At 30.8% G+C, this 24,631-nt stretch overlaps 1 protein-coding gene across 1 annotated transcript in view; it reads left to right on the forward strand.

Annotated features, from left to right (window-relative positions):
• Nucleotides 1-355: 355 nt before the first annotated feature.
• Nucleotides 356-24,631, forward strand: part of LOC139506302 (uncharacterized) — a 30,439-nt gene continuing 6,163 nt past the window's right edge. Inside the window, exon 1 of the mRNA XM_071295444.1 lies at nt 356-515. The gene's annotated coding sequence lies outside the window, so the exon portion shown is untranslated. The remainder of the gene's footprint in view (nt 516-24,631) is intronic.

Below are 24,631 nucleotides of genomic sequence, written 5' to 3' on the forward strand. Positions count from 1 at the left end.
TAGTCAATATTTTCATCACCATTTTTGTTTACAGGAGATGCGTTTACTTTTCAATTATAGCTCTAATAACGCTTTCAAGAAGTTGTCGTTTAAAATAAATTATTAACTTTACATTTGATTCGCAAGTTAGTTTTCTCTTGAGAAATCATTGTTTCAATAGATCTGAAATATATATCTATCTCACCTACGCTTAAATCGTTAAAAGCTTTTTTCTCAAGGAGGCATATGATGTTTGAAAAAAAATAATTCAATGTTAAAAGCTAATAGAGACATCCAGAAACTAATTATAAATTTCTTTTCTAAGACTGGAACGATAAGTCGACGTATGTATTGTGGGAAGCGTAAGGCGGTCTGCGTCAATAGTCACGCCCTGTTATTGGCAATTCCATATAAAAGTAAATTTCTGTAGATTACCGATACACGAAAAGATCAAAAAGGGACTACATACAATTAACTTTTATATCATTGGCATTAACAGAAACAGAAGAGGAGTAGAACAAGGCATAATTGGAACCGTAAGTAATAACTTTATCTTTTTAAAAACAAAGTGCCCTTTGAAAAACTAATGACTTTTTTCGATGTTTTGTAACAGTTTGTTACTGGTATCTATGATCAGTTCATTTATACCATTGACTTAGTACATACTTAATACATACTTTTAAATTTATATCTTACGGTTTATTTTTTATCATACGTATGAAAATACATGTTAAACTATTTGTTAACATTTTCCATGAAACGATTTGATTTTTGCAACACCTAAAAATAGATTGCTTTTTTATAATAGGTTATGAAGTTATATAGATATTTTAAAATGAATTCTTAAGACCAAGATGTTTTTGAAATACATTTTAGTTTTATAAACATCCATACGTTTAATAAACATTCATACGATTAATAAACTTTCATACGTTTAATAAACATTCATACGAAATCATTAATAACTTACATATAATTAAAAAGGACCCATACTGTGGGCATAGAAACATACAGAAAGAGAAAAACAGAAAATTGATTTGATTAATTGAATCGTAAAAATCATTTACATATTTTTAACATATAATATTTGCCACCTATGTGCAATTTATTAATCAACTCAAAATTTCTTTTTTATTGGACATTATTTTTTTTATCTTTTATCTAAATATCTCAACCAAATAAAATTCCAAAGGTAAAATAATTTGTTCGGACAACAACAATGGGTAGCAAACCGACAAGTTCTTTCCAAAAGAAAACATCAAGAGACCACTGATGAATTGTGAAATGAAAGTTTAGATAGTAAAAAAATATTAAACATGTACTAAGTGTTTAGCAAAGTATGTTGGATGGCACATGTATAAAATTTCAGTTATTTACTTAGTCTAATACAAAGGAAAGTTTATTTATTACAATACATGTTAATAATTTCAATACAATATATTTTAAAGTTTTTTTTAACGCGAATGGTTAATGACATGTTATGAACATGCTTTTTTTAGCTCACTGTGTGCAATCATTTGGCAGTCTTCGTTAGTGATGATCTATATCACATAGAAGTCTCCTCATTTTCTCAACAATACCAAGATAATTAATAAAAACGTGTCATTCTTTATCATCCACAAGGCCATGTCAGATGGCACTGACATGTTATTGAAAAGTATAATAAAAACAATACCGAACTCCAAGGAAATTTCAACATGAAAAGTCCTTACAATTGTCAAAAGGCAATATCAAAAGATCAAACACATCAAATAAACGGAAAACAACTGTCATATTCTAATCTTGGTACAGGAATTTCATTGTGTGGAAAAAAATATTTGTAATATTATTTCCATTATAATATCACAGTATTTTTATTCCTTGTGTAATAACGGTTATAGGATATTTATTCCAACAGGAACACATATTATTGCATAGTTTATAACAAAGTTTCAAAGGGAACTTTTGTTGGGTAGAATAAATACACGTTGAAAAAATACTTACTTATGATTAAGTTTTAACTTCATAAGGCAAAGTTTATCATATATGTATTTATTGTGTGCAGTTCCTTTTGGTCATATTACTTTTTGAAATTTTCGTTTTGTATACATCCTTGACTTTCAAATATTCGACTAAAAGTGTCCCTAATGAAATTAAGGTACACCAAGAAACGCGGTGCGGACGAATGACATTTTACCTTTTTTTCAAAATGCAATTAGACATGTTGTTTCTTTCTGTGAAGTACTATCCTGTTATTTCCAATGGTATATTCAATTGACATCTATCAATAAAATAGAAAATATTACTTTTTTAATTTTTTTTTATAGATGTCATGACTAATAGTTCGATACTCTCAATTATTTTACATGAATCACCTGGAATCATTTTTTAATATGGAGTTTGCATAATTTCTTGTGATTTTTTTTTTGCTAAATTCCATGTTTATTCTGTACTTCAATTGTCTGTGCGGCACTATACACCTTTTAATACAAAGAAGATAGCATTTTTTCAATAGAATGTACTGTGCGTCTAACAACACTATTTATACAAAATACATTGTATGGAAAGTGTTATGAATCTCTTAAACTATTAGAATACAGAATAAACATGGATTTTATCAAAAAGTTCAAGGAAAAAAAATTATGCAAGTTTCATATTAAAACGAATGGAAACCAACTGTCTTCTTGACTTGATACATGGTAAGATATGTTTTTTTTCTTCTCAATATTATACGAGCTATGAATGTACCTCAAAGGAGACAAACATATCTCATTGGAAACTCTCTGAAGTAAAATATCTCATTGGAAACTCAGTAGTAATATATGGCATTGGGAAATCTCTGTGGTAATACATATTAGTGGAAACTCTCTACAGCAAAGAGAAAGCCGCTACAGTAATATATGACACAGGAATTCAGAATAGCAATACATATATTACCGGAGAGCCGTCACTGCAATATATCTCGTTTGAAAGTCGTTCCTGCAGTTTATCTCGTTAGAAAGTCATTCCTGGAATAAATCCAATTGGAAAGGTTAAAACGTTGGTACAAGTACAGAGTTGAATAAAGAATGAAAAGTACGAAACATGTGTAATGAAAAGAAAAATAAATATTGAAATAAACATCATCAGGTACCAAACTGACCTGAGTCAAAAGAAATCTAGAAACGGCACAATCTATTATCACAGAAATACTGAACTTATTGAAGGGCCAATACCTGGAGTATTATAACTTCCAAAAGTATGATAACTGGAAGGCTTAGTGTATAGTATCCATTTGTCACGTGATAACTGGAAGGCTTAGTGTATAGTATCCATTTGTCACGTGATAACTGGAAGGCTTAGTGTATAGTATCCATTTGTCACTGCATTGTTATGTCATACGAATGTATCTACTGAAATGGTGCTGGACAATATGACACTGAATATTATACATATATCCAACTAATTCATTCAAAGTAGTATATTTTGTCTTAGAAATTAAATAACTAGAGTCAAAATGAAGGACGGGGTGACAAAAAAAATCGGATGAGGATTAACCCTTTTTTCTACAGTTATGAGTTTCAAATGAATATCTGATTGTACAAATACATTCGGACAATTCGAACAATGACTCTCTATATAACATCATTGTATGATTGTTTTGTTTTCTATCATCTCAATAAAATAATCCCACATTGGCTCAACAGGCTGTTGGTATTTTATATAAAAAATGTCAATCAGTTTAATGAGCCTCTAAAGAAATACATTATTACGCCAAAATGATTTAGGACGTGGATAAGCTGTTATAGTGTGAACAATAAAACATTTTATGTCTTTTTGAGATATGTTTTCTATTTGAATTTTCAGATAAGAATGATTTTTAAGATAATATTTTACGAAAGTTAGACTCATGAGAATATCATACTTGGTTAATATTAGGGCAGCAGTCTTATGATAAGTTAAAGAGATTCGAACCATCTAAAAATATCGGTTATATCAGTTAATAGGCTTCTGAATTGTTTAAGCATTAAGTTAAAACTTTAATCGTTTATTAACTGCAACTGGTCGAAATATATATCGGATGGCATCTTCGTTAAACAAATTTTTATAAAAAAAATAATTAATTGGTTCACATGTATAACATCAGATGAGAACACACTTGTTCATCACCAAGCACTTTCTTAACTATCAATACAGAGAGATTAAAAGTACTATCTTCATGAAAACTCATCCTATACAAAGCTATCGTAAGGTTTTGTTGTTGATAAGAAGATGCAAACACGTTAACAGATCGAGAAATACTTTCATTTTTTGAAGGCGAAAATTTTATAAGAATCAATAAGTGAACAGCAGTAAAAACTCCTTTAAAATCTATTATTACAGGTTTCATTGAGCGTTCAGAATCAAATGTAAAAATAAGCCCTTTAATGTGTTTCAACAAGTTACGATTTCCGATCAATAACTGCTCCCAGAGCTCAATATCAGAACATATTACAAGTTTATACCTTATGTGTTATTAATATCTCGAATGGTGCATGATAAAATTATGGTGTCATAAGGAAATACGGTGCTAAAGCTTATGAGCATATCTGTAAATGTGTCTGTTGCAATCCCCTATAGGGTTCCCTGTTCATAGAGATTGAATGTTTCTGTTAAATATGAAAAAGAAAAGTGCTTAGAAATTTTAACGAAACAAGCATTTCTCACGATGGTATATGTCTCACTTCTAGGAAAGACATTTAGCGTACATTGACTTCATTTATCAAATTTGTGAAAATTTTACCACGGGCTTTACAACAATCCTGATAATATTTTTGAAAGATTTATTTCAAAAGCTGGTAACAAAAACGTTATAGTCTATGTAAAAAAAACCCAGTAAACTTGTTTAATAGGTATTGAACCAAATACGTTATTAACATGGAAATAAATTGAATATGAATCAATCTTTACATCATATTTACATGTATATAACATGTTACCTTCTTAAAGTTATCAAAGGTACCAGGCTTATAATTTGATACGCCAGACTCGTGTTTCGTGTACATAAAACTCATCAGTGGCGCTCAGATCAAAATAGTTTGAAAGCCAAACAATATAAAGTTGAAGAGCATTTACGAAAAGTTATGCCAAATACGACTAAGGTAATCTATGGCTGGGTTAAGAAAATCCTTAGTGTTTCGAATAATTAATACTTTTCCAATCAGTAAATTTATAAAAATGACCATATAATTGATATTTATGTCAACAACAAAATGCTGACTACGGGGCTAAAGCAGGTAAATGTCAAAAATGTATTATGACCTATTATTTGCTCGTTCTCATGATCGACAATGAATTCGACAACAAATGCAATGCAAGTGACAATGATGTGAACTACCTGTTAAGTGTTATCACTATTGGCGCTACCGATATATTTCAATGAAATTATTTCTAGGCTCTTTAGGTCATAATACTTTTAGATGTCAAGTGCCTTAATGCAATGTTTGTCAAAGTGATCTCAAAACGACGCTGTGTTATAAAAGTTTATCTTATACAATATGGACAAATACTATTTATGTACATTAAATGAATTTGCACAGTGATTCCTATGTACACTGTTTTCTTGAATAACCTGACATTCAATACAATAATACACCAATTTCCGGTGGAAATGTCGGGCATTTCCGTCAATATTCGAGGACATCTTGGTTTTTCGTAACGTTAAAGAGCTGTGTAAACAGTTGGATATTTAGCAAAGAGGATAAATTCCAGAACAATACAATTGACTATTATATTGAATTGGTCACGTGACATGATATAGTTATACTTAGTTTTTACCATAATTTCAACTTTGGCAGATCGGCAAAAATAAAGAAATTAATAGTGCATTTCAACTGTATTGGTTCCATTTAATGTCGGATTTTCTGTTTGACGTTCCAGAATAATATAATATTCAAATGAAAAAACTAAATGTAATTTAGAAGCAACTTATGTTAAACGATTTATTTTACTACGAATCTGATATTTTTACTTAACAGTCCTTGCTTCAACTAACCCAATGATGTCTTCTGACAAAAATTACTTATACATATGACATCAAATGCTTTCATTGTGGCGTTCAAAATTACCAAATATTGTATCACCAAGCATTACGAAAAATATTAAATTAGCTTAAAAGTTTCTATATGTATATTTACGATTCTATATTTCCTAAAGAGTCTAAGAATGTCTTTGTTCTGTGTATTTGGTTCCAAGAGACAACAACCTAATATTATTAAGAAAAGAAAAACTCGCTCATGTGAATCAGGTGAAAATCATTTAGTTAATCAATTGGTCTCAGGGGAGAAACTTTCCATCGTTTATATTCAGTCATTTCTCACAATTTCTTCAGGCATTAAAGAGAATAAAAGAAAAACTAGTTAAACGAGATCTTTTTATTTGGAAAAATAAAATTCTTATCCAAAATTTATATTAATAATAAATTTTGACTTCAAGGACATTCAACAAAGTTGAAGCAAACAAGAGTACAACTTGAATATTAAAATATTTATTATAACAATTCATCTCAATTCATTAACGAGTAACAAGAACGAAAGAGTTCTTTATTGTGATTTATTGTGATTTCTTATTGTAATACATGTATAACTAATATGCAAATATAAAAAGCTAATTTTGTCAACAGATTCCTTTTTAATATTTTGACATTGTCAACAATCTCGATTCATTTACAGCAAAATTATTTCGCCCAGGACGGAAGCAATTAGATAGACGATAATATATATGTATATATATATCGACTAAACATGTGTCACATTGATATCAACCAGGAAAACATGTCCTATAGGAACTTTAATAATAACTGTATATTCGATGTGCTTAATTTAACTTGATTCTCAATTTAAGGCTAACATGACCAGAATGGTAATTTCCAGTGTTGATCATTCAGTAGTAGTTAATTAGAAAGTTTATTAGATTTATGTGTGGCATTATATGACAGATATTTCACACATTCAATAATATTTTCACACTTCTTTTCTATTTAGAATGGAGGAGGTTGTCATAGTCACCGAATATCGCGTTATACTTTAAATCAATTAGTAATTTGGAAATACTATTAAAAAAACTATCCTCCTCTATATTTCTGCAATTAAACATTGTAAGAGTTCATATGTTTGGTGTTATAAAATCATTGAAACATAATATTGTTCTTTGATTAATTTTTTTTTTCAAATTTTCAACATTCTGCTTTAATTCAAATGTCAAAGTCAAATTAAAAGGTTTACTGCTGCTAACATAAGGAAGTTGATATGTCACTTATAACATTAGCGGTACTAATTATTTCTCTACCAGATGCGCATTTGACAATAAAAAGTATAACAAAAATACCGATCGAACTCCAAGAGGCAAATTCAAATAGGGGACGTCCATAAAATTAGTATGAATTTTTATGAATTTATAGAGATACTCGATGCCAGAATATTTCATAACTCGAACATAATTAAAAACATTATAAGCCATAAAATTTAAAAAAAAAAAAAAAAAAAAAAAAAAGTCGGGCCAGGAATTAGAGCTTTGCATGAAAGAGATATATTTCTATGTTTAAAATAATTCCAAAATTTTGTAACATCAAATTTCAATACACAATATTAGTACTTTCATGCCAACACCGAACTACTCTTAACAATTGATAAGACAAGTTACAGAATCCTCGTTTTGTCTCCATCTAAAAACTTGACTTTTCATTTGTTATACTATACATAATTAGTGAATTTAAGATATATTTTCCATCAACAACCGTAGGGTCTCACGAGAAACGATATGGCTTCTTTAGCTTTCAATTGTAAAAGGAAATGAATAATTGGACGAAGAATAACTAAATAATTGAAATTTATTTCTTTTCTTTAAAATAAGTGTAACAACCATACAAAAGTTGTTAGTTAATTCGCATTGCTAGAGGAGTAATTCATTCTATATTGAAAATAATTAAGCTAGAGTGAACGATGTTGAAAATGGCGTCTTCACTTAAAGGGCATGTTAATTAAATACCTTTTACAAATTTACCGATTTACTTCTCCCAACGCCTCTTAAGGATTGCATGCATTTTTTTTTTATAAAGCTTGAAAAAATGCAGTGTTAAGGAACTCTGCCCACTGATGATTTAGCCCGATCGTTGATTTGACTAAATGTTAAAGTAGCATGTGTCATTAATCAGTATAAAAAATCACTAACATCCAAACATGGACTTTATTGACAGTTAAACATACGATTGTTTAAATATTTACTAACTTAGCATGTGTGAATTGAAATCAAATAATACTACAAGCTTTTCACTAAGGAATAATGTTTATTGGAAATTTGAATGATCTAATAAGTCATCGAACTAATATCTTGTCAATTGAACCTTTAACATTTCTACTAGTAAATCAATTCAATCACAACTAAGATATGCCAACTAATACCAGATGCAAAGACCTTCTCTAAAGAAAATACATATATAAACTACTCACTACTGCAATCTAATTGACTCATCATATATCCTACAATAACTCTTTAAATAAGGAATTTAAGAAAAAGTATAGACTAAGACACATTCATGTATGTCGAAAACAAGTCTTAAAGACATACATTGATCAATTCGCTATCAAATTGTATCACTTTAATGAAGGATAAAAATGAGGCAGTTGTATTCGTAGATATAAGTTTCAATGTTTCTGTATTCTAAATTTTTGAAAGAACTGATGACATGTCCATGAGACATATAAACTTAACCACATACTACCTAGGAAAAGATAGTCGCATTTAAGTCGCTTGAAAATCAGAAACAGTAACCGAAAGACCGAATGATAAAAGTCAGATCAATGCATTGCATCACTGGAATGACTAATATAAAAATATGGTTTTTAAAGTGAATTCATTCAAAGAAGGGTTAAGGAAGAAGATACCATACAACAATTATAAGCCGGAAGTCAGAGAAATACAGACGTCATGAAACATTCTCAAGCTGTGACCTAGACATATAAACAAATTAGAGAATCTAATCCGCAAAGAACAAATATTCCCTATGTTTTTTTAAGATCACGAGGGAAAATTGAGTGAGTGGTAGCTAAGTTTAGACAAATAAGTATGAGGAAGTAGTGCTTTTAATGATTTCAACCTGCTTTTTTTACATTCAGTAGAGGTATGATGAGAAGCGTCAGCAATATTTGACTGCTATTTTTCAGTCTCTGTCTTTACGATCTAAGTCGTTACCATAGCACATATGACTTAGTTATAATCAGACTCTATTTAACAAATCCTTAGTGTAATAGCTCTCTAGGTGACAAATTGCATTACAATAGTGTGAACTCAGTTTATTGCTTCAAATTTGTCTTCATAAAATCGTTATAGCAATGCCAAACCTAATTATGCTATTCCTGGTTTCTGAAGTTTTCAAACTTGTAATCGTATGACAGATCTGTCACCATACACACACACATTATCCTCAGTGGATAGAACACAGAAATGGACGGTATTTGAAAAATAAATTCCGAAAGCAAGTGCCGTTTATAGGATGATACACAATTTTAGACAAATTAATCATACATGCTCCATATAACATTTACAGATACATAAGTGTGACACACGTATAACTGTTCAATATTTTAATAACGTTGTTTCTTATTTAATTTTAAAATTTACCCAGATTGTTTAATTCTTAAATATTGTTTGCAAGAACAGCTTTTATACAATGGAGCGAGTGTCATAGAGATAGGCAATGAAACGAGATGTCCCATCCACACATTTTCAGTGAGATTTTATCTTTTACATGTGTATTTGTTTTTATAGTGATTAAGATTATAACAGTGTTGACTGCTGTATCACTATTTTTAAATAAAGGCAACAGTAGTATATCGCTGTTCAAAGTTCATAAATCGATAGAGTAAAAACAGATCCGGGTTACAAACTAAATTTGAGGGAAACGTATCAAATATAAGAGAACTACGTCACAACAGAGACACAACACCGAAATGCAACACAAAGAAAAGAACTATAATGAAACAATATAAAAAAAAAAGAAGATGTGGTATGATTGCCAATGAGACAACTGTCCACAATAGACCAAAATGACACAGACATTAACAACTATAGGTCACTGTAGGCCGTCAACAATGAGTAAAGCCCATGCCGCATAGTCAGCTATAAAAGGCCCCAATAAGACAATGTAAAACAATTCAAACGAGAAAACTAACGGCCTTATTTATATAAAAAAAATAAACGAAAAACAAATATGTAACACATAAACAAACGACAACCACTGAATTACAGGCTCCTGACTTGAGACAGGCACATACTGAAGTAATGTGGCGGGGTTAAACATGTTAGCGGGATCCCAACCCTCCCCTAACCTGGGACAGTGGTATAACAGTACAACATAAGAACGAACTATAAAAACCAGTTGAAAAAGGCTTAACTCATCAGATGGACAAACATACAAGTGACCATTTTCCTGACTTGGTACAGGGCATTTTATGAAAACATGGTGGGTTGAACCTTGTTTTGTGGCATGCCAAACCTCCCGCTTTAATGGCAGTGTTAATTATAACATTAAAATGACAAAATTACACGACAAGGCTACAATAAATAAATTGATATCAAATACTATAAACCATCTTATTTTCGAGAACGATTAATTTTCGCGACTTTCGCATATAAAAAAATAACGCAAAAATAAATCGTTGAGAATATGTAAAACTTTGATCTTTTCTTTGTTTCGTTCTTTTTTTTCTTATAGTTGATGTGTTTCTCTCGGTTTTAGTTTGTATCCCATATTGATCAGCGGTATACTATTTGACATTTTTTCTTATAATGACTGTTTGCTTTTTTCAAACATCGTTATCAATATATTGGAACTGTATGTGACTTTAATTCAAGTGAGAGGTTTAGCTACCTATAAAACCAGGTTTAATTCAACATTTTCCACATAAGAAAGGCCTGTATTAAATTAGGAATATGTCAGTCATTTGATGTGTATGAACGTTCATTTTGCTTGTGATTAGGACCTTTCCGTTTTCAATTTTCCATGTCGGTATTTTTGTCATTTTACTTTTTATTCAGTTAATAATTTGGAACCATGTGAACTTATTAGCTTTAAATTTGATCAAATAATATAGTTTCCATGGTTTAGGTTGGTTTTATAGATTTCTAAACATGAGTAGGATCAGTACGAAATGTTTAATGTTGCTAAGATATTTGTCTTAGTGCAGTCTGTCATACGATGATGGTCGATAGTAGATTTGTTTGTTTTTCGGATAATATGAGGAGTTTGTCTTTCATGGCCCAGTTATCAGTTTTAGAATATTGAATTCAATCCTAAGAATTACTTAAGATGGTAATCAGCAGACGACTAGAATTGCATTTGTTTAACCACGTCTTTTGTCACTAAAAATGCATTTGTTTGAACACGACTTTTGTTCCGTGCACATTGTCATTAGCATTACTCAATCCTTTCATTTCATTTCAATACCATAGAACGAGCACTTTTATCACTATCAAAATACATGTATCGTGAAATGCGAAAAAACCAAAAAAGACTGCTTATGATGCAATTCTACAAGGGGATCGTCATGATGAAAACTAACAAATACATTAATATGTATCTATGATTTTTCTTTTATGTTCTTTGCAAGTGTTTGGTAAATATGTATCAACATCAAATTAGGAAGTCTTTACGATTTGTTGTCAAATATATGTCGTTAAATAACGCTTCTCTGATTGTTCTACTATGCTGTCAGTAAATTATTCCCGGGTATCCATAATTTTTATTTAGACAAGTATTTGATCTTTTTCTGAAAATTGATGTGTAAGAGGAATGTTTACAGAGCTTAAGTAGCATATGGTGTAACAAGAAATATTTTTAGCATATTATCGTACTCAATTGAAATGTAATCAATCCATGAAAACCACTTTGCCCAAGTCATGTTCCCTTTTTTGATCCCCATGACAACAAAGGCGCTGTTCTTCATAGCCGATTTTGCAGTAAAATAACAATAAGTCCACATATTGAATACATATTAAATGGTTTTAATTGTTATCTTTACTTAAATCGTTCCATTATCTGACTACTATCAATCCGTTAACTGACTCCAGAGTGCACAAGATTATTGAGCAAAATGCATAACTGTTAAAAGGACTAAATTCAATAATACATTGTATAGGTGAACAAACGACAAAATGTAAAAGAAATACCAAAAGCTAGCATGAATTATACCATAATCGTTTAAACCGGCGTATAGAAATATGGTCAACATAAAATGTTTAGGTAAAACATTTAGACATGTACTGAGGGAATTGTTCGTTTGTGCTGGATATGTTAATAACTCTTGATGTTTATATGTTAATACGTAGGACACATGTTTTGATGTGCGAGATATGTAAATATGCAGTCACGTGTTTTGCTGTGCGGTATACTAGATACGTATTTCAGCTACGTATCTAATATACCGCACAGCCAAACACAGACACAACCAATCGGAACATTGATGTTAAATCTGGTTTCTCTTCTGTACGCAGTGCAGGATAAAATGTCTTTACCTCTTACTTATATACTCACGTTTGACTAAAGATATACTTAGCCAAGGCATATATAACCTTAGCCGAACTGGCACAACGTTTTTGGAATTTTTGGTCCTTTAACTTTGTACTTGTTTGGCTTTCAAACTATTTTGATCTGAGCGTCACTGAAGAGTCTTATGTAGGCGAAATGCGCGTCTGGCGTATTAAATTATAAGCTTGGTACCAAGTCATGAAAATGGCCATTGTTACAGTATAGTTCGTTTCTGTGTGTGTTACATTTCGCTGATGTGTCTTAGTTGTGTCGTAGTTCTCTTATATTTGATCGTTTCCCTCAGTTTTAGTTTGTTACCCGGATTTGTTTTTTCTCTATCGATTTATGAATATTGAACAGCGGTATACTACTGTTGCCTTTATTGATAACTATTTTGAAATGACAGTAATTATTATCCAAATATCTCCACAGTTGATACGTTTGGTAGAACTTGCGTATTTGATTAATTGTTTTCGTCCTGCATTTGTATGATGCATTTTCCTTGACCTTTACGCAAACGTATATCAGTCAATCAACAATGACAACCGATATTTAAAGCATGCAGCATGCCTTGAAACTTTGATAATCATTCATGAAGTTTTCTTTAGAACATATGCAAATAATGAATTTATTTATGGAATGTACAACTCTTTCGATGTTTAAGATACAGATTTCAGAACCAACTGTTTCACAAGCTGAATACCAAGTTAACGACAAAACAGACAATTATTCGCTCATCAATGTTTACTTTCCTTCTTTTGAACGGTGATTGTCCTTTTGGTCCCTTCTTACGGAGTGTATATATTCCAAATAGCATAGCCCGTGTCTTAACTGACATATTTAGGTTTCAATGATTGTAATCTATATGATTGATATGTAAAGTATTTAGTCGGGGATACTGTTATTGGGTATTGCATAGTAAATCTCTTTTCAATTCGTACATAGAGTTAAAGACTATGATTGGAAGATTGGCTGTACCTGTAGACGTATGATTATAAACTGGATATCAAAACCCAATTTTGTTTTTCGGCACTGTTGTTATTTGAACTCATAAAAAGAGATATGATCCATGTAAACTATCTGCCGGGTAATTTGAATAAACAACATCCTGTAGATATACTTATCTTTTGGCATTGGTCAAAGTTACACTTTGTTGATATTGTTTATATTTTTTTTCAGCTAAATCAGTCTGATGATTTCCGATTGATATATCTGCTGGTAAGCAGTTTCTTCTTATAAGTTGAAATTGTGATTTGAACAGTTGTTAGTAATAGGGAGTAATATTAAACCAATACGGGTGTATTTTTGTCATTTTATCCGTCTTTGTACCTGGTACAGATCTGATGAGTCAAATCCTTTCAATTGATTTAATACTGAATTTTCTTCTAATGTTTTGATTTTACGCAATTTTCCCATGAAATGCGACATCAATCTACGGAACTGTTTAACAATTTGTTACCCCGCTGCCTTATATAACTTACTAAACGGATCGGGTTTTGCATATTTTAATTGCCATTACGGTGCCCTGGAGTTATTTACACCCTTAACCTTCATTCTTTGGTGGATGGATGTCTTTTTAATCATATACCACAACTCTATATATCTATTCTTATATTCAAGAAAACTTTTGTTGTATCAAACTTCGCAAAAACCATCCTAAAAGTTCAACGATAATGCAAACAAAAAAATTACTAGTACTTGATATAAGGCGCAATCAAGCACCTAGTCTATTGACTTTAGTTTCCTGTCCATCCTTGATAAGGTGACGTAAAGCAAAAACATTGATTTCCATTCGTTTGATGTGTTTGAGCTATTTGATAAAGGGCTTTTCTTTAAGAATTTTCCTTTGAGCTCGGTATTTTTGTTATTTTACTTTTTATTCCACCAATGCTGAGCATCTAAATGGAGAAAAATGAACTACTCTCCTCTATTGTCTACTTTGAACAAAAAGCGCCAAGTTGACGTTGTTCATATAAAATCTTTTCAAATAGATTTCCTTTTGTAAGTACATTCTGATATATGATTTTGTGTTCTCTATGGTGTTAGAAAACATTTTACCCTGCTGATTTCCATTAGTAGAGGAGTCAGTTTTCACTCGTTTGCAGACTTTCATCTGATGATTCGTTCGTAAATGAACCCAAACAAAAGGAGTTAATTATCTGTTCACGGAAAACCTACAAGAACATTGTTCAAGAATGAATTCAATAATCATGGAAAAAGCATAAAGAAAAATAAATAGACGATAGTTGTTAAGTTAGTTGTCCCCAACAGGGTTCCAATAACAATCGTAATATCAGAGTATGACAATGCTGTATTTAAGGAGTTGTCGCCTACGATTGGAGATTTGACGGTCACGAAGGCAGTGTAACTTGACACAAGATTTAAACGAAAAAAATCTTATCAAGCTGTCATCTTATTTTAAAACGACATGTCAGTTGTGAATGTGACGTTAAATTAGAGTCAAAGAAAAAGTATCTTGCATATTAATAGCATTATCATTACAGCTGTACAGGAATTGTAATCGTGCAAAATTCATTGTAACCGAATTGATGTGAAGACAAATAAACAAGTTAAACTCATAACCAATACATTCTAATGACAAGAAAGGACAAAATATTGGCTGCATAAAAAAAATCCAAAATCCATAGCAGAATCGGGAGACAAAAAATAATAATTTAGCTAACGTAATAAATGTTAAACGAATGTTGTATTTCTATTGTATCATATTTGTTTACTATACCTATATTGAATACAAGACAAAGAATTAAAACATTTATACAATAAAGATGGTATTAGACGTCATATATAATAAGGAACTTCTTTGTGCATTCCTTTTGAAGTCTTAAACTATCGCCAGATAAATATACAATATTATGTTTATGTCATAATTTTTTTTTTTTTTATATCTGAACTCTATGAGTCCATTTCCCTTGTCCGTCTATTCATCTAACAAACATATTTGTCACACTCTTCTCAGATACTATTGACAAGATAGCATTATATTTTGCCAGCAGCTTGACAGTGTTGATCTGGAAGGTTTATACAAACTTCTGATCTATCAGACAAGTTCAAACTCTTTTCCAATAGTTGGAATTTTTCGATATCATTTTGTCGCACAAAATTTCATCACACTTTTGTGTAATGGAATTGTATGCTACTGTCATACAAGTGAGAGGTTTAGCTAGCTTCAAAACCAGTCTAAAACCAGTTTGAATCCACCGTTTTCTACACAAGGATATGTCTGTAAAAGGTCAGTTGTCATCCATTCGTTTGATGTGTTTGAGCTTTTGATTTTTCCATTTGTTAAGGGAATTTCCGATTTGAATTTTTCTTTGAGTGCGATATTTTAATTATTTAACTTTTTGTTAGGCACTGCTGAACAGAATGACGTCATACTTGATCAGCAGCACGATATTGATGAGTTGTAACATTAGCCATCTTTTTTTTTTTTTTTGATCTGCCCCAGAGGGGCCATTTTAAAAACATGTTGAATTTATTTAATATTTTTCAAAACGTCAAGTCACAGGCTTTGTATGCATGGTATGATAAGGTGAATATGATTTGAAGAAAGTAGTTTAGAAAGTGATTTTAAGGTTGATATGCAGAAACATTTAACTGTTCGGTAATAACTTATTCATTCAATGATTTTATTAGTAAAACAACTAAACTATAATTGGATTAGAAAGGATTCTTGAAAACACAATTCCGTCTGCAAAATTATAGATCATAATATCTACACAGTTTGATGTCATTTGTGAGTAAATACAATCTTAATAGTTATTCACTAGTATCCTAATATCCTCTTTTCAATCTGCACGTTATACTGTTCATTTAAAGGCATAAAGATAGAGTTATGAAATTTGAGCTCAATATATGCCTCGCACTTAATTAACAAATTGTAGTATAAAATGTGAAAAAAAAATAGAAAATTACAATATTTAATCGAATTTTAAGCCGGTTTCGCTTAATTTTTGTCTGACTGTATATTTTGAATTAATCCTGTTAATTTAATATAGCATAGAAATTGCATTGCGTGATTTGTTTGATAATATTTCTTTTCAATTGAAAAACAAACTAATGTTAGAAAAATTCACTTTTATTTCTTGGATTATTGTAATGACTGTTAATGACATCTTGCACTAAATCCACCGGATGTTGGATGTGTACTGATTGATATTTAAAAAAAAAACATATGTTTTTATTAGCTGTTATTGGCTTTGAACAAGCTTTAAGTAACCGCGAATACTCCTAGATGTGTACTTTTTGTCTTTTGTGTTTTCGTTATATTTTTTGTGTGCTTTTTATCGATCTGATCAGTTCAGCTCTTTTCGACTGATTGATATAATGTGTTCTTTTGTTTAACTGTCACATCGCTGACCCATGTTAGGGGAAGGTTTGGTGACAGCAAACATGTCTTACATCGCCACGTAAAGTATGCGCTTGTCCATGTAGGAGCTGTAGTAGTTTAGCGATTTGATATGATTTTTTTTTACAATTAACATTTCGGGGTCTTTTGTAGCTTATTATGCGTATTGTTTTTAAACTCCTAAGTTGACTGGGATTTGGTGGAGAGTTGACTCATTGGCAATAAGATCATCTTTTTTGATACAGGATATTCTTCAATATATTAAAGATTGATTTACAATGAACGCAATGTAACCTTTTCAATTGAAAACAAAGAAAAGATTAAAACCTTAAATACACAAATTTATGATCATACGACGTTAACACAAACACGTAATCTGAAGAAATACCCGAACAAAAATAATTTTCCTAACTAAATTTGAGTTTGATTATTTTAACAGGAAACTACAGACAAAATTAATTGCAATCCCTTGGGAAAGCCTTGACAATTTAAACTTTTATTTTAATTTGATGAAAGCTACATTACACGCACTTATTTCTTTAAACTTTTGTAAGATGAATTTGTAATCGATTTCTTACACACAATAATACTCGAATGACTTCATAGCATTACTTCACATTCTTGGTTATTTTGTTCAGATTATATTAAGATAAGTATTATTTTAAAGAACATTTAGACCCAGATTATATTAAGATAAGTATTATTTAACAGAACATTTAGAGTTTAGACCCATGTACGGGTATTTGTATACTGGTTCAATAATTGATGTTATCTTGTTGGTAGCCGTACTGTACACGTTATTTGTAAATGAGTGAGTAGGTATTTGTGTACTTGGTTGTTAGTTTGGTAGCCGTACTGTACACGTGTAAATGAGTGAGTAGGTATTTGTGTACTTGGTTGTTGGTAGCCGTACTGTACACGTGTAAATGAGTGAGTAGGTATTTGTGTACTTGCTTGTTAGTAGCCGTACTGTACACGTTATTTGTAAATGAGTGAGTAGGTATTTGTGTACTTGGTTGTTAGTTTTGTTGGTTGGATCCTTCATACTCATGACTTGTTTTACCCTGATAGCCTTAGGTAAATTGTTATCCAAGTTACCAGGCTTATAATTGATACGTCAGACGCTCGTAACCGATGAAACGTCACCAAATGTGTGATTGTATAAAGGAATACCTGATATACACTTAAGAAATTTATTTTTTTTCATTTCTAGGGTGCATCCATATCAGCTTGTTTGGTTTCTTTGAGTTATCTTGGTTATAGGATATAACAGTAGTTTGGTTTCTTTGAGTTATCTTGGTTGTTGGTTATAGGATATAACAGTAGTTTGGTTTCTTTGAGTTATCTTGGTTGCTGGTTATAGGATATAACAGTAGTTTGGTTTCTTTGAGTTATCTTGGTTGTTGGTTATAGGATATAACAGTAGTTTGGTTTCTTTGAGTTATCTTGGTTGTTGGTTATAGGATATAACAGTAGTTTGGTGTGATTTTTATAGTTTCTGTTTTACTTATATTCTAAAGGTTTGAATAGTTAGGAGTTCTAAAAACAAATCAAAAGGAATCTACTCATTATCTCGAGAATGCAATTGCTTTATTTGCTTATTAACGTTTTCGTAAAGCGATAGGTTAATACATATCTGACATATCTACTAAGGCTCCATATTAATCAGTAAGAATGTCAATAATAGGAACAATCTCAATACTGTCCAATTTCTCTTTTGAACACTTTCAATTACTTTTGAATTATTCTATAGGGTACCTCACATAAACACTTAAAACATTCATTGTTCTGGTTCAGGCATCGGATGGTTGTATTTGTGGGCTGTCATGATTCTGCATTTCATAAACCATTTTTCATAATTTATAGATAAATAAAGGCAACAGTAGTATATCGCTGTTCGAAATTCATAAATCGATTGAGAAAAAAACAAATCCGGATTACAAACTAGTCTGTGATAAGTGATACGTTAATTATAGTCTTATAAAGTAAAACAATCTAAGAATTTAAACAAAACATGGGGAAAAGGCTAATGTATAGGAAAATATTTCTCCATAGGTCTGGGGATTCGTGATTTATATCGTTTTAGTATGAATCTGATGGAGATTTTCGAATGATTGACTTCGTGTCGTTGATGATGTGATGAAGTCCATTACTTTCACAAAGTGGAATATGTCTATCAATCGATTATGTTTTACAACAACAAACAAATAATAATAATAATAATAATAATAATAATAATAATAATAATAATAATAATAATAATAATAATAATAATAATAATAATAATAATAATAATAATAATAATATAAAAACATATAATATTAGTAGTAGTAGTCGTAGTAGAGTGGTATCAGAAGTTTATTCAAATATTTTGAAACCAATCAGTTTCAATTTTTTATGATTTCACATTCATGCAATTTCAACAACAAAACTATTTGCCTCTGAGTTACGCGATAAACGTAAAGGTTATATTTGTATATTAAAGCTCACTGCCAAAACCTAGCGGAAAACTTGATACAGCAATGTCCTATGAAAGTGATGCCTATATAAGTCTTCTATCTGATACCAGAAATAGATTGTCAACTGTTACTAGTCTGCGGGTAATTTTTATGACAGAAACCATGATTAATCTCGACACAAGCATCAGATCCCAACAGGCAAAAGTTGTAGGAAAATAGGTTTTTCATTAATAGTGATTTAAGAAGCCTTTCCATGTAACCAGTTTGACATTACAGTCATATGTCTAGAGGCACTTTAGCTGGTAATTATTATACGATACGGCTTTGTTTTCATTGTTAGGTGTACAATTTTCAAAGATCTAAATTAGAAAATAATAAAATAGAAATTTTGAAAAACAAAGACTGAATTGTATTATTGTACAGCCTCCTGTTTAACATTGGTCACCAGATGCTGACCTCTCAGTAAAGGTCATTTGTCGGATTATTGGTACCATTGTGTTGGCTGTCTGTGTGAACTTTTCGGATAGTTGCCAATATATAACTTGCACAAGGGAAAAAAGCGACGATATGTCCTTTAAGTTACATTTAATGTTATCCACCCTTTTATCGCGCCAATATGGATTAAAACAAACCAAAATTTTTGAAAACACAACATTTTTGTTTGTGTTTATGGGCACAAACTAAGATTGCAGTATTCAAAAATTAAGTAACTAAAACACTCAAAATAGGAATTGCATGCTTAAGAAGTGATTCTTAGGTAAAACGTCCCATACACGACTTGGACATAATAGATTATATATAGTAGACATACAAACATCAACATTTGATATTGATAATATATATATGACATAAAAGTTTTAAAAATATAAATAACCTTATAATAGAGTTGACCCGTACTGAAAACAAAAAATAACTTAAAATAGAGTGGAAACGTACATAAAATGGAATATAAACGAGCAAGAAACTAGTTTGTGTCAAACAATTTGGCGATAACCACAAAAGAACTTTTGCTACAGGTCTTTGCAGATTTATTTTATTCAGAAATATTAAAATAACGACAGATATACTGCTTTTAATATGATAAAGAATAATCGTTTAGGTAGAAACTAATGATGCAAATATAAAACATGATTGTATGTCAAACAAATTTCGGAGCAAACTTTAAAAGCGTGTATATCCAGTATTTCCATGTCTTTTAAAAAGTTTATTTTGGTTATGGAAATAAGACTTATTAAACAATCAACAACATTTTTGATTAATTGTTGAAGACCAACTCCTGAGTGAGAACCACAAATTCCTACGATATTACTTCATGGATCAGTACCGCGATGGAGCTAATTGCATCTACGTAGAGATGAGATTGTTGTGACTGTTGCGTATCGGTATTAGGACTAGATAAGTGATGGATGATATTGATATAAGTAGTTTTTACGTCAATTATGATGATACGTCCCAAGAGAGACACAGTTTAACCCTCGCTTATTAATCTCTCATGTTCATTGATTAAATCTCATTAACACGTGACCAGGATGTAGACTCTGTATGAAATGTCAATTAATCATGTAAGGGAAGAGCGGTTTTTGTCTCGGTTCAAACTACCACAGTATGACAGCCGTCTCCGATCCAGCTGATTATATACATACAAGAATGAACGAACATTAACATTTGTAAGAGCCTCAGTATCTTGGAATTCAACCGCAGTCTTAGTTTGATGCAATGAAATTTAAATAATTTTCCGGTAATATAAATATAACACTTTTTTGGCGTGAGGCGTGATATTTTTTATTGTAACAGATTATGGGCCTAAAAACTATTTATAGTTTCAGCTTGAACACATGATCTGTATTTTAATCACATTGTATATGTCATCTACAAATAACGACATAACAACATAGTGATATAGTCTTCAACAATGAACAAAGACCAAGCTAAGCTTTTAACATTGTTACAGGTACATAGTAGAAACATCGTTAAGTTAACTCAAGCTAAGACAAGTATAAAGTAAAACTTTTTAAAAAAGGTAAGAAAAATCATAGACCACTATCATCATCACATACGTATAAGTGAGTAAAACTATTATTAAGATTCATAATATTGACAAATAAGTGAACATGAATGTGTCATATTGTTCTATGCACTCTGCTTTTTAAATATGCAGTATACGAATTTCAGAAACAAGCGATTGAGAAAAGCGATATTGCATACAATGTTTTCCTCCGTTATTTTTTTGGCACGAAATTTGATACCGATAAATTTTATCTATGTTTTTTTTAAATTTATCACGAAAAGTCACACATGTTAAGAAATGTATTAACAGATTAAAAACGATTTTTTAGAATATAGCAAAGTGCTCTCGTCCAAAATCTAGAGGTGCACTGACTACAAAATGAGGGTGGCCCGCTCCATTTATGCCTCAGTGAATCAACCAAAAGTTTCCAATAAAAGAGGAGCAGTGTCTTGCTTCCTTAAATCTTATGCAAAGGATTGCTCTAACATAGACTTTAAAATAAAATTTAGTTGTAATTCAAATTTTGAATTTAATAATTAAAACTGCACATAAAACCAAAAAATTATTCCTCGCTAAAATTTATATGATTTACATTCATATTCACAATCAAGAAACTTTTCTTACAAGTTCATTGTACTGTTGTGTCATCTAATGTCTAAATCACAATCTTTAATATTTTCCAAAAGTCATGCATTAATTGCAAACATTGCACTGACAATGGAACTAAATTTTAAATAGAACCAATCAAGAGATCATTTTATCCTTGAGCACTTTACAATATTCTAAGTTTGTAAGAGAATGATAATCCCTTTCTTCATGATAAGTACTCGCTATCGCTCGTACTTAACCATGAAGAAGGGATTATCATTCTATTACATATACGAAATACGACCATTGGGTGTTGCAGATTAATCGTATAGGTGAGAACTTTGTCTTTCTAGGTCAAAAAAGAATTACCTGATAAGTCGTACAAGTGAGAACATTAGTCATAGACAATTGGCTTTCTAAGAATTACCTGATATCATATAGTGAAAAATACTTAACCAACATATTAAAATGAACAACTGCTAAAAAATGAGAAGTTTAAGATTAATAGCTGGTGTCTTACGTAAGAAAAACAAAATAGCAGACAAGAAGTAATAATCGTCATTTTACCGCCATATTTGAGTTGTTAATTGACATTACTTTCCACTGTGCACGTCTTGTTTTACACTTCATTAATCAGTGCTTTAATTGCGTAACTGTTCAAACTATTTACATGCAGTATTTATCAGAACCAGGAATCAATGCTAAAAGACAATTTTGTATGAACATAGATAAATCCGACTTCGAATTATTAACTTCAGTTCAGATGACTTGGCGATTCTTTTACATAAGTAAACATCTCAAAAGAGACATGAGAACTGGTAGACAATTACAAATTAAATTTTAATTGATACAGGCTACTTTTCCTACACCCGTCTGAAACGAGTTACTTTTAACATGTAAAATGTCATTGCTTAATTCTCTCGAGGTATACACATGACTAAGAATCAAGTAGATTATAAGAAGTCATGAATTTAGTACAACAAAACGTACGAAATATGCCACTCAATGAAAGTACTGCAACACTTCCATTGAAGTTAATGAGGAACAAACTGTGAGAGCTCATATCTTTGTAGAAAATTCCCAAAATAATCTGAAATTAACAGCATTCATGTTTAAAGGACATTGAATAATTTTAAAGAATATTGAATCGATTTGTCGCTCCCATATTTTGTACGAGGGAAAAGTTAGCTTCATATGCAATCAATTATGCCATCAGATTCACGACTTCATCATTTTAGATGTTATATGCATTTTTAACCAGGCCACGTTCAATTTTTACACTTTCTCAACGTTTGTGCATAGTGTAACTGTTGAACATTTGACCAACATAACTGATGTACTTTTGAATACATGAATGATTAAAGATAAAAGTTGTTCTCGTCCTGAACATACATGAAATATTTGCCACTGGTTGTTAAGCAACAAACGTTACAATCAATAAATCAAATTAAAAAGAATAAAAGACACATATTGAAGACTAATCGATAGTTCGTTTTATTTTATTTTCAGTTAAAAGTTGGGATGCTAAACTTTTGTTTTTTGGTTGTACACCATAACGAAAGCTCCTTGATATAAGTGTACATTAAATTATAATCGTGTTAGACGTATACGCAGCCGAAAGCGCTCAAATCCGTAATTTATATAGTGTGTGCTTAAAAGACTGATAAAAGCAAAGCGATGAAATTAAAGTAGTTCTGTATAATACTTTTTGTATATTATACTGGACATTAATTTGTGCATACCACATATGTCCCTTTGTCAGGGCTTCTGTTGCCCCTTTTTAATTTAACAAAATGCATTTAAAAGCTTTGAATTTGGGTCCAAAAATTTAAGATCATATATTGAACCATACAAATCTCGACCTATAGTTGTAACTTCTACGTCAATTTGTATCTTGTGAAGAATGGATTTTTCACATTGGCATTCATATCAAATCTTCTTATTTCTCTACATATGCATATTTCAGTTTATTGTTTGAAACACGACATTTCCCTAAAAGCGAAACGAAAAATAGCATTATTTATGTTTTGCATCGCATTAAACGGTTATTGTATAGTGAATAGTGAATAAACGAATGAATGTAATTCGCTCGAAAATATATATTGCAAGCTCGTGGAATAAACATATCTACTCGGGACAATATTTATAACTATTCATGCGATAACCCTGTATCATGGTATTTGTTTTTGTACGGACGTTTGAATAATACATGATACATTTGTTGTATTATTTTTTTTTGATTTATTTGAACTCTTATATATATGATAGCAGTGTTAGTAAAACAATATCTTTTACATGCTATAAAAAATAAGTTAATTGTTCTACCGAGAGTGTGATTTGTAATTAAATCTGTACTTGCTTACACGACTTGGGGAAACCCCCTTCACTGCTAATCTGTCACGATATCAAACATATTAAAATAGTATTAACTGAAAAGATTAAACAAAAAAATAATACCACATTCGCATTAAGTCGTTCCATATCATATTGGTTAATTCTGTCTATCCCATGGGTGAAATATATATATATATAAAGGTGACGTTCTCGAAATGCCTTTTTGGAAATATAATAATTTATTCAGGGCGTGAATCACGTGTTTTGAAGTGCGTGCGATAACTTTATCAGTAAGAACGTTAAATGTCAGATGTTTCAGTAAGATCGACACTTATTTCAGTGCATACGATATATTTCAGGGCGTATGACACCTATTT

The sequence above is a fragment of the Mytilus edulis genome, chromosome 1, assembly GCF_963676685.1.
Source record: "Mytilus edulis chromosome 1, xbMytEdul2.2, whole genome shotgun sequence".
Lineage (NCBI taxonomy): Eukaryota > Metazoa > Mollusca > Bivalvia > Mytilida > Mytilidae > Mytilus > Mytilus edulis.